Source organism: Salmo salar, chromosome ssa19, assembly GCF_905237065.1.
Source record: "Salmo salar chromosome ssa19, Ssal_v3.1, whole genome shotgun sequence".
NCBI classification, from domain to species: Eukaryota; Metazoa; Chordata; class Actinopteri; order Salmoniformes; family Salmonidae; genus Salmo; species Salmo salar.
In genome coordinates, this window is record NC_059460.1 from 23362283 (window position 1) to 23376441 (window position 14159).

Consider the following 14159-nt stretch of genomic DNA (forward strand, 5'->3'; position numbering starts at 1 on the left):
TAGAATAGTCTGCAGCATCCAGCCTAACCCTGCTAGAATCTGAAGTCAAATGTCTACTGTTTGCAGATTACCTAGTGCTTCTGTCCCCAACCAAGGACGGTCTACAGCAGCACCTAGATCTTCTGCACAGATTCTTTCAGGCTTGGGCCCTGACAGTAAATTTCAGTAAGACAAAAATAATGGTGTTCCAAAAAAGGACCAGTTTCCTGGACCACAAATACAAATTCCATCTAGACACCGTTGCCCTAGAGCACACAAAAACGGATATATACCTCTGCCTAAACATCAGCGCCATAGATAACTTTCACAAAGCTGTGAACGATCTGAGAGACAAGGCAAGAAGGGCCTTCTATGCCAACAAAAGGAACATAAAATTTGACATACCAATTAGGATCTGGCAAAAAAAATACTTGAATCAGTTATAAAACCCATTGCCCTTTATGGTTGTGAATTCACTAAATGGGACAAACCAAATTGAGACTCTGCATGCAGAATTCTGCAAAAATATCCTTTGTGTACAACGTAATAACACCAAATAATGCATGCAGAGCAGAATTAGGCCGATACCTGCTAATTATCAAAATCCAGAAAAGAGGCGCTCAATTCTACAACCACCTAAAAGGAAGGGATTCCCAAACCTTCCATAACAAAGCCATCACCTACAGAGAGATGAACCTGGAGAAGAGTCCCCTAAGGAAGCTGGTCCTGGGGCTCTGTTCACAAACATGAACAGACCCCACAGAGCCCCAGGACAGCAACACAATTAGACACAATTAAATCATGAGAAAACAAAAAGATAATTACTTGACACATTGGAAAGAATGAACAAAAAAACAGAGCAAACTAGAATGCTATTTGGCCCTAAACAGAGAGTACACAGTGGCAGAATACCTGACCGCTGTGACTGACCCAAAATTAAGGAAAGCTTTGACTATGTACAGACTCAGTGAGCATAGCCTTGTTATTGAGAAAGGTCGCCATAGGCAGACCTGGCTCTCAAGAGAAGACAGGCTATGTGCATACTGCCCACAAAATGAGGCAGAAACTGAGGTAAACTTCCTAACCTCCTGCCAAGTGTATGACCATATTAGAGACACATATTTCCCTCAGATTACATAGACCCACAAATAATTTGAAAACAAATCCAATTTTGATTAAACTCCTATCTATTGGTTGAAATACCAGTGTGCAATCATAGCAGCAAGATTTGTGACCTTTTGCCACAAGAAAAGGGCAACCAGTGAAGAACAAACATCATTGTTGTCACGTCCTGACCAGTAAAGGGCTTATTTGTTATTGTAGTTTGGTCAGGACGTGGCAGGGGGTATTTGTTTAGAGTGTTTAGGGGTTTGTTATATTATGTGTTTATGTAGAAGGGGTATTTGTTTAGAGTGTTTCGGGGTTTTTTGGGCTATGTGTTTATGTAGAGGGGTGTTGGTTTAGAGTGTACCGGGGTTTTAGGTTTAGGTTCTAGGTTAGTGTATTCTATGTTAGTTCTAGGTTGTTTATGTCTATGTTCAGTTTATTGATTTGACCTTCAATTGGAGGCAGCTGTTTCTCATTGCCTCTGATTGAAGGTCCTATGTATAGGGGTTGTTTTGTATGTGGTATTGTGGGTAGTTGTAGTTGCATAGCTTTGTGTTTAGCATGCATCCTGTTCGTTCGTGCCTTTTCTTGTTTTCTTGTTTTCGCGTTCAATAAAATAAATATGAGCACTCAACCCGCTGCGCCTTGGTCCAATACCTACGAAAGACGTGACAATTGTAAATACAACCCATATGTATGTTTATTTATTTTCCCTTTTGTACTTTAACTATTTGCACATCGTTACAATAATGTATATAGACATAATATGACATTTGAAATGTCTCTATTATTTTGGAAGTTGTGTGAGTGTAATATTTACTGTTCACTTTTTATTGTTTATTTCACTTTTGTTTATCAATTTCACAATTTCACAAACATTTTTCCCATGAAGCCCCTTGAATTAAATTGAGAGAGAGAGAGAGAGAGAGAAAGACAGAAAGATTCGGGAACTTTAGCAATGTGTCTCTCCTGTGTGTGTGCATGCATGTGTGTGGTGTGTGTCTCCTGTGCGTCCCTCTGCGTTATGGGATGTGATGAGGTCGGGCAGTGACGAGGCTGTTGAACATCTGTCTGACTGTGTTACAGGGAGCAGGACGAGATGTCTGAATAAGATACTAGGGGCCAGTCCCAAATGGCATCCTATTCCCTATATAGTGGAATACTAGAGTGCTCTGGTCAAAGTAGTGCAGTGTAGGGTGCTATTTGGGACACTGCTTAGGCCAATACTCCTACACTCCTCTCTTGCTCTCTCTCCTCTTTCCTCTCCCCTAACTGCTGTCAGTCAGAATCGTTTAAGACTTCTCTCTCCCGCTGAGTCAGCTGTGGAATCATATTTTTATCATTTCATTGCTGTAGTTACTTTCTTTGTTCTGAATTCTGTCAGCAAAGTAATATTCAAATTAGAGGAGAAAATAAATTCAGCTGCAACGTGAGTCCAAACTTTGAAAAAGTTTATATGAATTATACGAAGGAAAAAATACACGTTTACTTGATTCATTCCCAACACGTTATTCTGAAATATATGTTTAACATTCAAGTGTTTATTTATTAAAATCTATTACAGTTTATTTTGAATTTACAATTGTTGCCAGGAAGGCTAGTTGTGCCTATATGAGTCAACAAAGTCCCTATGGGCCCTAGTCAAAAGTAGTTTGCTGTGCTAAAACATACATTAATCTGACAGAAGAAATAACACAATATTCCATCTCCTAATTTGCAGAATTAGTGTTAAAAATGATGTGATGTAAAAATAAATGTTTAATGTATTAATGAATATATTATTATCATTCATAAATGTTATGACTAATGGATCTTGCCGAGTTTATTTATTTATATACAGTATATCTTTATTTTATTTTATTTTTTTGGGTGGGGTGGGGGGTAAATCAGATTTAATATATTGCCGATTGATTGTGGCTTCTATCAGTGTAATTGTCTGCTTCATTTCGAATCCACAATATGTTTTGGGTAAATATATATACAGTACCAGTCAAAAGTTTGGACACACCTACTCATTCAAGCTGTTGTTTATTTTTATTTTGTACTATTTTCTACATTGTAGAATCATAGTGAAGACATCAAAAGTATGAAATAAAACATATGGAATCATGTAGTAACCAAAAAAGTGTTAACCTCCCTGGGCAAGGTGGGTCGTTTGCGTCAACAGCCAGTGGAATCGCGTGGCGAGAAATACAAATACCTCAAAAATGCTATAACTTCAATTTCTCAAACATATGACTATTTTACACCATTTTAAAGACAAGACTCTCGTTAATCTAACCACATTGTCCGATTTCAAAAAGGCTTTACAGCGAAAGCAAAACATTAGATTATGTCAGGAGAGTACCCTGCCAAAAATAATCACACAGCCATTTTCAAAGCAAGCATATATGTCACAAAAACCAAAACCACAGCTAAATGCAGCACTAACCTTTGATGATCTTCATCAGATGACACTCCTAGGACATGATGTTATCCAATACATGCATGTTTTGTTCAATCAAGTTCATATTTATATCAAAAAACTGCTTTTTACATTAGCATGTGATGTTCAGAACTAGCATACCCACCGCAAACTTCCGGTGAATTTACTAAATTACTCACGATTAACATTCACAAAATACATAACAATTATTTTAAGAATTATAGATACAGAATTCCTTTATGCAATCGCGGTGTCAGATTTTAACCTCTCTAGGGAAGGTGGGACGAATTCGTCCCACCTACGTAACAGCCAGTGGAATCCTGTGGCGCGTTATTCAAATACCTTAGAAATGCTATTACTTCAATTTCTCAAACATATGACTATTTTACACCATTTTAAAGACAAGACTCTCGTTAATCTAACCACACTGTTCGATTTCAAAAAGGCTTTACAACGAAAGCAAAACATTAGATTATGTCAGCAGAGTACCCAGCCAGAAATAATCAGACACCCATTTTTCAAGCTAGCATATAATGTCACATAAACCCAAACCACAGCTAAATGCAGCACTAACCTTTGATGATCTTCATCAGATGACACGCCTAGGACATTATGTTATACAATACATGCATGTTTTGTTCAATCAAGTTCATATTTATATCAAAAAACAGCTTTTTACATTAGCATGTGACGTTCAGAACTAGCAAATTCCCCCGCAAACTTCCGGTGAATTTACTAAATTACTCACGATAAACGTTCACAAAAAACATAACAATTATTTTAAGAATTATAGATACAGAACTCCTCTATGCTCTCGCTATGTCCGATTTTAAAATAGCTTTTCGGTGAAAGCACATTTTGCAATATTCTAAGTAGATAGCCCGGCATCACAGGGCTAGCTATTTAGACACCCACCAAGTTTGGCACTCACCAAAGTCAGATTTACTATAAGAAAAATGTTATTACCTTTGCTGTTCTTTGTCAGAATGCACTCCCAGGACTTCTACTTCAATAACAAATGTTGGTTTGGTTCAAAATAATCCATAGTTATGTTAAAATATCATCCGTTTTGTTTGTGCATTCAAGACACTATCCGAAGTGTAAAGAAGGGTGACGCGCCCGACGCGTTTTGTGACAAAAAAATTCAAAATATTCCATTACCGTACTTCGAAGCATGTCAACCGCTGTTTAAAATCAATTTTTATGCCATTTTTCTCGTAAAAAAGCGATAATATTCCGACCGGGAATCTGTGTTTTAGTACAAAGAGAGAGAAAATAAAAACATGGGGTCGCCTCGTGCACGCGCCTCAGTCTCATTGTCCTCTGATAGACCACTTACCAAAGGCGCTAATGTTTTTCAGCCAGGGGCTGCCTCGACATCATTCAGCTTTTTCCCGGGTTCTGAGAGCCTATGGGAGCCGTAGGAAGTGTCACGTTATACTCACAGACACCATTCAAACAGTTTTAGAAACTTTAGAGTGTTTTCTATCCAAATCTACTAATTATATGCATATTCTCATTTCTGGACAAGAGTAGTAACCAGTTTAAATCGGGTACGTTTTTTATCCGGCCGTGCAAATACTGCCCCCTAGCCCCAACAGATTAAACAAATCAAAATATATTTTATATTTGAGATTCCTCAAAGTTGCCACCCTTTGCCTTTATGACAGCTTTGCACACTCTTGGCATTCTCTCAAACAGCTAAACCTGGAATGCTTTTCCAACAGTCTTGAAGGAGTTCCCACATATGCTGAGCACTTGTTTGCTGCTTTTCCTACACTCTGCGGTCCAACTCATCCCAAACCATCTCAATTGGGTTGAGGTCGGGTGATTGTGGAGGCCAGGTCATCTGATGCAGCACTCATCACTCTCCTTCTTGGTCAAATAGCCCTTACACAGCCTGGAGGTGTGTTGGGTCATTGTCCAGTTAAAAAACAAATGATAGTCTCACTAAGCGCAAACCAGATGGGATGGCAGATCTCTGCTGAATGCTGTGGTTGCTATGCTGGTTAAGTGTGCTTGAACTGTAAATAAATCACAGACAGTGTCACCCGCAAAGCACCCCCACACCATCACACCTCCTCCATGCTTCACGGTGTGAACCACACATGCAGAGATCATCTGTTCACCTTATCTGTGTCTCACTAAGATACGGCGGTTGGAACCAAAAATCTCAAATTTGGACTCCAGACCAAAGGACAGATTTCCACCAGTCTAATGTCCTTTGCTCGTGTTTCTTGGCCCAAGCAAGTCTCTTCTTCTTATTGGTGTCCTTTAGTAGTGGTTTCTTTGCAGCAATTCGACCATAAAGGCCTGATTCATGCAGTCTCCTCTGAACAGTTGATGTTGAGATGTGTCTGTTACTTGAACTCTGTGAAGCATTTATTTGGGCTGCAATTTCTGAGGCTGGTAACTCTAATGAACTTATCCTCTGCAGCAGAGGTAACTCTGGGTATTCCTTTCCTGTGTTGGTCCTCATGAGAGCCAATTTCATTATAGCGCTTGATGGTTTTTGCAACTGCACTTGAAGAAACTTTAAAAAGTTCTTGAGATTTTCCTGATAGACCTACCTTCCTGTCTTAAAGTAATGATGAACTGTTGTTTCTCTTTGCTCATTTGAGCTGTTCTTGCCATAATATGGACTTGGTATTTTACCAAATAGGGCTATCTTCTGTATACCACCCTACCTTGTCATAACACAACTGATTGTCTCAAACACATTAAAATTCTGCAAATTAACTTTTACCAAGGCATACCAGTTAATCGAAATGCATTCCAAGTGACTACCTCATGAAGCTGGTTGAAAGAATGCCAAGAGTGTGATGTCTTCACTATTATTCTACAATGTAGAAAATTGTAGAAATAAAGAAAAACCCTTGAATGAGTAGGTGTGTACAAACTTTTGACTGGTACTGTATATCTTTAAATATATTTTCCTTCTTTATTATTTTTTGCAAACCCTGCCACCCCTCCCCTAATTGGAGTAAGCTAATGGACAACAATACTTAGGCTTCCACTTCCAGCTTATACATAGTACATACATTTCATGGACAACATATTTTACGTTAGTTATTTTTGTTTGTTTTTAGTCCCAGCCTTCAGCTAACCTCAACTACTCCCATCTGTATCTCTGAAGACCATCCAGTTTTAATTTCTAACTACCATATATTTTTCTACTGTGCTGGTATTTTTTACAAATGTTCTGAACCTTTCTATTCTCACAGTTTCATAGTTTGTAAATGAAATATAAGAGTATTATTATATTATTGATTGATTGACTATGACTTTTCAAATCACCCAGCAGTGCTATTTGCAGAGTTAGCTCCAAGTAAATGTTGCAATTTTCAGCCATTATTGAACATGTCTCCAAAAACAAGCAGCAACAAAACAAATTATCTAATGATTATGTCTCTTTGCAGCAAAATCAACAGAGCTGGGATGGCTGTATCCCCCATGTTTATAACATTCTATTGGTTGCAAGAATTTAGTATTATATTTTCAATTGTAAAACTCAAAGTTTTGAATCTGGCATCGTTTTGTATAAGTGTTTCATAAACCATGTGCCATGGAATCAGTACATCGAAAATCTCCTCCCAACTATTTTGCAACCTGTACGGCACAGCTGTCCATTTTTTGGTCCTTAAATGAAACTGGTATACTTTTTTATTTATCACAATTTTCTTTAGCCAATTTTGGTCTTTAATGCAGGTCCGACAGACAAGTTCTTTACCTTCTCCCCTTTCCACTTGCCTCCTCCATTTTTGCTGTAATGTTGCAATAAATTGGTTGTAATTTTGGATAGAGCAGACGTTTCCAGATATTCTTCATAACGGCATGTGTGACAACTCCACCAGTCCTATTTATGATATAATTTACAAAGACTATATCATTTTAGATTTTATTTCTCCCCCAAAAATGTATCTTGATCAATTAGTATATTCAAGTTTTAGATTTGTTATGGTATTTGTTCTGGCTTTTCTGGTAGATTAAACAAAAATGTCAACCAGTTTTCTATTGCTTGTTTTAGCCAGTTCGTCAAATTTCTGCACTGCTAGAGCTGCCCGGTCAACTGTAAGTGCTGTTATTATGAAGTGGAAACATCTAGGAGCAACAACGGCTCAGCCACGAAATGGTAGTCCACACAAGCTCACAGAACGGGACCGCCAAATGCTGAAGCGTGTAGCGCGTAAAAATCGTCTGTCTTCAGTTGCAACACTCACTACCGAGTTCCAAACTGCCTCTGGAAGCAATGTCAGCACAAGAACTGTTTGTCGGGAGCTTCATGAAATGGGTTTCCATGGCCGAGCAGCTTTCCACCGTTGGAGGTACATGCAATACCATCGGAGGTACGCCAAATAAACATGATTCACATTTTTTTATCACATTTTCAAACAGCCCATTTATATTTTCCAACGGGGCTATGCATTTGGGTGAGTTTTTTTTATCTCGCCTGAGTAGCCTCGTTTCACTGCCAAAAATGTAATTAAACCATTTAGTGTTCAGCAAAATAATAACACAATGTCAAATACAGGTAGCCTAGTCAAATAATTAACATCCAATCACATTAACCGTTACTCTCTTGCGGGAATTCCACTAAATGTCATATGTAGCCAAATGTAGCTGCTGCTCATTCCGTTTGCTCGAAAATGTATAAATGGTTAAAAGAAATAAGGCCCGCGTCCATAGAGACACATACCAGCTCACACATGCTACTACCAGCAGTACTACACTTGCACCTGTCGACGACACAAGTTGTTCTGCTTCCACAAGCACATCCAATGCAAGCATCAGTAATTCTACATTTGTTGTTATCCCATCGAGCATGGACACTGACAGTTGTGAATCTGATACAACCGAAGAGCTACTGCCACCTTAACCGGGAAAGCACCGAACAGGGATGTTGGACCATTGAAGAGGCACAAATATGACGAGAACTACATTGATTTGGTGTTCACTTATATTGGGAGTAGTGCCTTTCCTCAGCCACAGTGTGTTATATGTGCAAAAGTACTATCTCACAACTCGATGAAACCTTCACTCTTGTGCAGACATTTAGAAACAAAACATGCCAATTTGAAAAATAAGCCACAGGAATTTTTTGAGTGAGAATTAAGATGACTTTCAAGTAGTCATTACATTTACATTTAAGTCATTTAGCAGACGCTCTTATCCAGAGCGACTTACAAATTGGTGGATTCACCTCATGATATCCAGTGGAACAACCACTTTACAATAGTGCATCTAAATCTTTTAAGGGGGGTGGGGGTTAGAAGGATTACTTTATCCTATCCTAGGTATTCCTTGAAGAGGTGGGGTTTCAGGTGTCTCTGGAAGGTGGTGATTGACTCCGCTGTCCTGGCGTCGTGAGGGAGCTTGTTCCAGAATTGGCGGGCCTGGCACAGCTCCTGGTATATGTCCGTTACAATTATGGGGGGTCAATTAAGGAAGACATCCTCTTCTGCAAACCACCGGAAACCAGGACAACAGGAGAGGATATTATGAAAGTACTAGACAGCTTTGTGACATCAAATGGACTTTGGTGGTCAAGATGTGTTGGTATCTGTACTGATGGCGCAAAAGCCATGACAGGGAGACATAGTGGAGTGGTAACGCGCGTGCAAGCAGTTGGGACCGACGCCACTTGGGTACACTGCAGCATCCACCGAGAGGCTCTTGCTGCCAAGGGAATGCCTGACAGCTTGAAAGATGTTTTGGACACTACAGTGAAAATGGTTAACTTTGTTAAAGCAAGGCCCCTGAACTCTCATGTATTTTCTGCAGTATGCAATGTAATGGACAGCGACCATGTAATGCTTTTACAACACAGAAGTGCGCTGGTTATCAAGGGGCAAAGTATTGAAAAAATAATAGTAATTGAGAGACGAGCTTAAAGTTTTCTTTACTGACTCTAATTTTCACTTGTCTGACCGCTTGCATGATGACGAGTTTCTCACACGACTGGCCTATCTGGGTGATGTTTTTTTTTCGCCTGAATGATCTGAATCTAGGATAACAGGGACTCTCCACAACTATATTCAATGTGCGGGACAAAATTGAGGCTACGATTAAGAAGTTGGAGCTCTTTTCTGTCTGCATTAACAAGGACAACAGACAGGTCTTTCCATCATTGTATGATTTTTTTGTGTGCAAATAAACTCAAGCTTATGGACAATGTCAAATGTGATTTAGCGAAGCACCTGAGTGAGTTGGGTGCGCAATTACACAGGTACTTTCCCGGAACAGATGACACAAACAACTGGATTCGTTATCCCTTTCATGCCCTGCCTCCAGTCCACTTACCGATATCTGAACAAGAGAGCCTCCTCAAAATTCCAACAAGTGGTTACGTGAAAATTACATTTATTCAGAAGCCACTGACAGATTTCTGTTTTGGGCTGCGCTCAGAGTATCCTGCCTTGGCAAATCGCGCTGTTAAGACACTGATAAGACACTGATGCCCTTTGCAACCACGCACCTATGTGAGAGTGGATTCTCGGCCCTCACTAGCATGAAAACTAAATACAGTCACAGACTGTGTGGAAAATGATTCAAGACTGAGACTCTCTCCAATACAACCCAACATGCAGAGTTATATGCATCCTTTCAAGCACACCCTTCTCATTAACCTGTGGTGAGTTGTTCACAATTTTCAATGAACACATAAGGTTTTATATGTAAGATGGTTAAATAAAGAGCAAAATTATTGATTATTATTACATTATTATTTGTGCCCTAGTCCTATAAGAGCTCTTTGTCACTTCCCACGAGCCGGGTTGTGACAAAAACTCACACTCACTCTTATATTTCATAAATGTATGGTATAGTGTGTGTGTGGCAGGCTTACAATGATGGCAATAAAACAACATTTGAGAGTGCGCTGACCCTGGTGGTAGAGGGGGTACACAGCTGGAGGTTGAATGTTTGAACAGGTAGGGGACTATAAAATGTTTGGGAACCACTGCTGTAGAGTGATTAATCATGCTTCACCATCTGGCAGTCCGGCAGACAAATCTGTGTTTGGCGGATGCCAAGAGAACGCTACCTGCCCCAATGCATAGTGCCAACTGTAAAGTTTGGCGGAGGAGGAATAATGGTTTGGGTCTGTTTTTCATGGAGCGGGCTAGGCCCCTTAGTTCCAGTGATGGGAAATCTTAACGCTACAGCATACAATTACATTCTAGACGATTCTGTGCTTCCTACATTGTGGCAACAGCTTGGGTAAGGCCCTTTCCTGTTTCAGAATTACAATGCCCCCGTGCACAAAGTGAGGTCCATATGGAAATGGTTTGTTGAGGTCGGTGTGGAAGAAATTGACTGGCCTGCACAGAGACCTTACCTCAACCCCATCGAACTCCTTTGGGATGAATTGGAATGCCAATTGCGAGCCAGGGCTAGCCGCCCAACATCAGTGCCCAACCTCACTAATGCTCTTGTGGCTGAATTGAATTTTCCAATATCTAGTAGAAAGCCTTCCCAGAAGAGTGGAAGTTGTTATAGCAGCAAATGGGGGACCAACTCCATACTAATGCCCACGATTTTGGAATGAGATATTTGATGAGCAGTGTCCACATACTTTTGGTCATGTAGTCTACGTTTGTAAACTTACCATTAAGAAGTACCATGATAATTTAGTGTCCATATAGCTGTACTGTGATATTTGCACTGTTAAGGATTCTGTAGCTGTGACTAAGTAAACCTCTAAGTGTCCTCCAATATTCCACCTTCTAAAATTCCCCTCATTCCAAGTTGGGTTGTCGTCCCAGTGACTGGTTGACCATCCCTGTACACATGGATCCTAGGACCTTTAAGAGATGTAAATAAATAATAAATAAATCATGTTTATTTAACCTTTATTTAACTAGGCAAGTCAGTTAAGAACAAATTCTTATTTAAAATGATTCCCACTGTTGACGAATAATATGTGTAATATTATAAGCACTTCTACGAAGGATTGTTACCCATAACAATGGCCTGTAGTAGGAAGTCTACATTTTTGTCACTCACTCACCCCCTCTCAAACAAAGACCCCCCCCACACACACACACACACAAAACCACAAGCTCAAATGTTCAACAGTTTATCTTGCAGATTTGGTTGATGTTGTCAGGAATTTCTTCGTCGGAGGACGATATAGCGAAATCATCATCGGAAAATGAGGACCAATATGCAGCAGAATTGAGATGGTTCATTTTGAACTTTTAATAAATTCCAAAACGAACATACAAAATAACAAAAAAACGAACGCACGATACACTGACAGTCCTGTTAGGTTTACTCACACTAAACACAGAACAATCTCCCACAATTAAACAGACAAACACACCCAACTAATATAGGACTTCCAATCAAAGGCAACACCACACAGCTGCCTTCAATTGGAAGTCCACCCCAATTAACTCAACATAGAAACAGATCAACCAGACTACACATAGAAATACATCAACATAGACCATAACTCAAAACCCGGAAATAATAAATCAAACGCCCTCCTAACTAATACACCACCCTGAACCACATAAAACAAATACCCTCTGCCACGTCCTGACCAAACTAAAATGACAATTAACCCTTATACTGGCCAGGACGTGACAGATGTTGCATTTCCAAACTATTGTCACGTTACCTATTTTCATTTTTTAGACTATGGGATGCCCTTCAGAACAGAAATGCGCTCCACAAAATATAAAATATCTCCTATAGCGCTAGTGGCCGTAGCACTGAAGCGTAGTCCTCTTGTGCATCCCAAATGGCACCCTATTCCCTAGTGCACTACTTTTGAGCATAGTGCCCCTCCTTTGCTTTATTTCATTATGAAGTGATATCAAGGAGGACGGAGGACAAAGGGCCCTGCATCTACCTGTGGAGGACGCCTGGTGGCCATGCTCATTGCACATGTGGCTTCGCTCTTCCCCCGGTGACGCTTTAATTACATTTTCAATAGAAATTGATCAGGGGCCATTGTGAATGCACGTCTGGCTGCTGGATTGATTTCTGGGAGAGGTTTTTCTCTTAATTTGAGTAGGAGGCACCCAGATTGGGCCGTAAATTTACTTCCATCATAGCGAGGGGTGGTGGAGTGGGTGACTGAAAGAGGAGGGAGACGGAGGTGTCACAAACAGTGGCAGACAGAGAAAGACGCACGCAGGGCTGTAATGAGGCATTGCGAGCTAAAGCAGTTTGGAAGATAATGATGTTGAAGAACTTTATTTTCACTCAACTGACTTTCTGACTTTTCAGATGGTTCGGCACAACAGGACCACACACATAAACAGTCAGTAGCTAGCTTCTCCCAACTTGGTTATCATATCTTTCACTTAGTGTATCTTTCAGTGTTTACAACAAGCAAATGCAACAATCTTAAATATACTAATCTTAAAAGGCAGCCATTTTGCTTCAACAGCTTTGTTTTCACAAGGAACACAATGAATTAGTAATATTAAGCCTTCCAGCACCTGGAATAAAAAGACATTCATATGTCATAATGATAGAGAAGGAAAAATAGGAAGAGAGAGAGGAGTTTGCATACTGTCTTCATCCCAAATGGCTCCCTTTTTCCTACTGTACTGTATTTAGGGAATAGGGTGCCATACTGTTGCAGTGCTCTTCCATGTGACTGACTCCACTGACTGCACAATTTAATATACTCCGTCTGTCCAGAACCAGAAGCTAGCAAGTCACACACCACATATGGTCACACACACTCAGAGGTCACACCCACCACTCCGATAGCTCCTCAGCTGACACACATACTGTTTGCATCACACACACAGACAGATAACGTATGTCTGTATATGTGGAAAGATGTATTTGGTCATTTGTATGTTTATTTGCATATACTGTATGTGCACTGTGTTCTTGTGTGCATGCAAACGTGTCTGCCTCTGCCCTTTACTTTCATCTGCAATTATCACCATGTCCTTGGTGGTTAAAATAAATAAAAAGGAGGGAGGACAGCATGAGGAAAAAGAGGAAAGACAAGGGTTGTGTCCCAAATTGCACCCTATTCCCTATATATTGCATTTCCTAAGTAATGCACTATATAGGGAATAGGGTGCCATTCAGGACGCAGACAAGCTTTTGATGAGTTCCCGGAGATAAATATGTTGAGGGGATTTGGTGGCTGAAATTAAAATGTCAGCGCAAGCTAAGCTGTTGTTCATGCAGAAAGAAACAGGCCGCATCAGGAGAGAGAGCAAATAGTAGAGAGGAGAGGTGTGGAGAGGAGAAGGTGAGAAGAGGAGAGGATTGAAGAGGAGAGGAGTGTAGAGGAGAGGAGTATAGAGGAAAGGAGTATAGAGGAGAGGAGTGGAGAGGAGAGGAGTGGAGAGGAGAAGGTGAGGATAGGAGAGGTTTGAAGAGGAGAGGAGAAGAGAAGAGAGGATTGAAGAGGAGAGGGGGAGGAGAGGAGAGGGGAGCAGAGGAGGGATGAAGAGGAGAGGAGGAGAGAAGACCCAGATCAGACATCTGATCTTCTCTGAGTTAGTAAATGGCAGGTTGTATGAACACACATCACTTTTGCTTCTTTGCTTCTTTTGTACACCAGCTTCAAACAGCTGAATATACGATATTTGGGGTTATTAAAAATATATTTCACAGAGGTTTAGATTGTACAATGTTTCTTTACAGTAATTGCTTGTTTTGTTACATA

The 14159-nt window shown here is 40.2% G+C and overlaps 1 protein-coding gene across 1 annotated transcript in view; it reads left to right on the forward strand.

Moving 5' to 3' along the window:
- Positions 1-14159, forward strand: part of LOC106578592 (cadherin-6) — an 81920-nt gene that overhangs the window by 43262 nt on the left and 24499 nt on the right. The gene's annotated exons all lie outside the window — the stretch shown is intronic.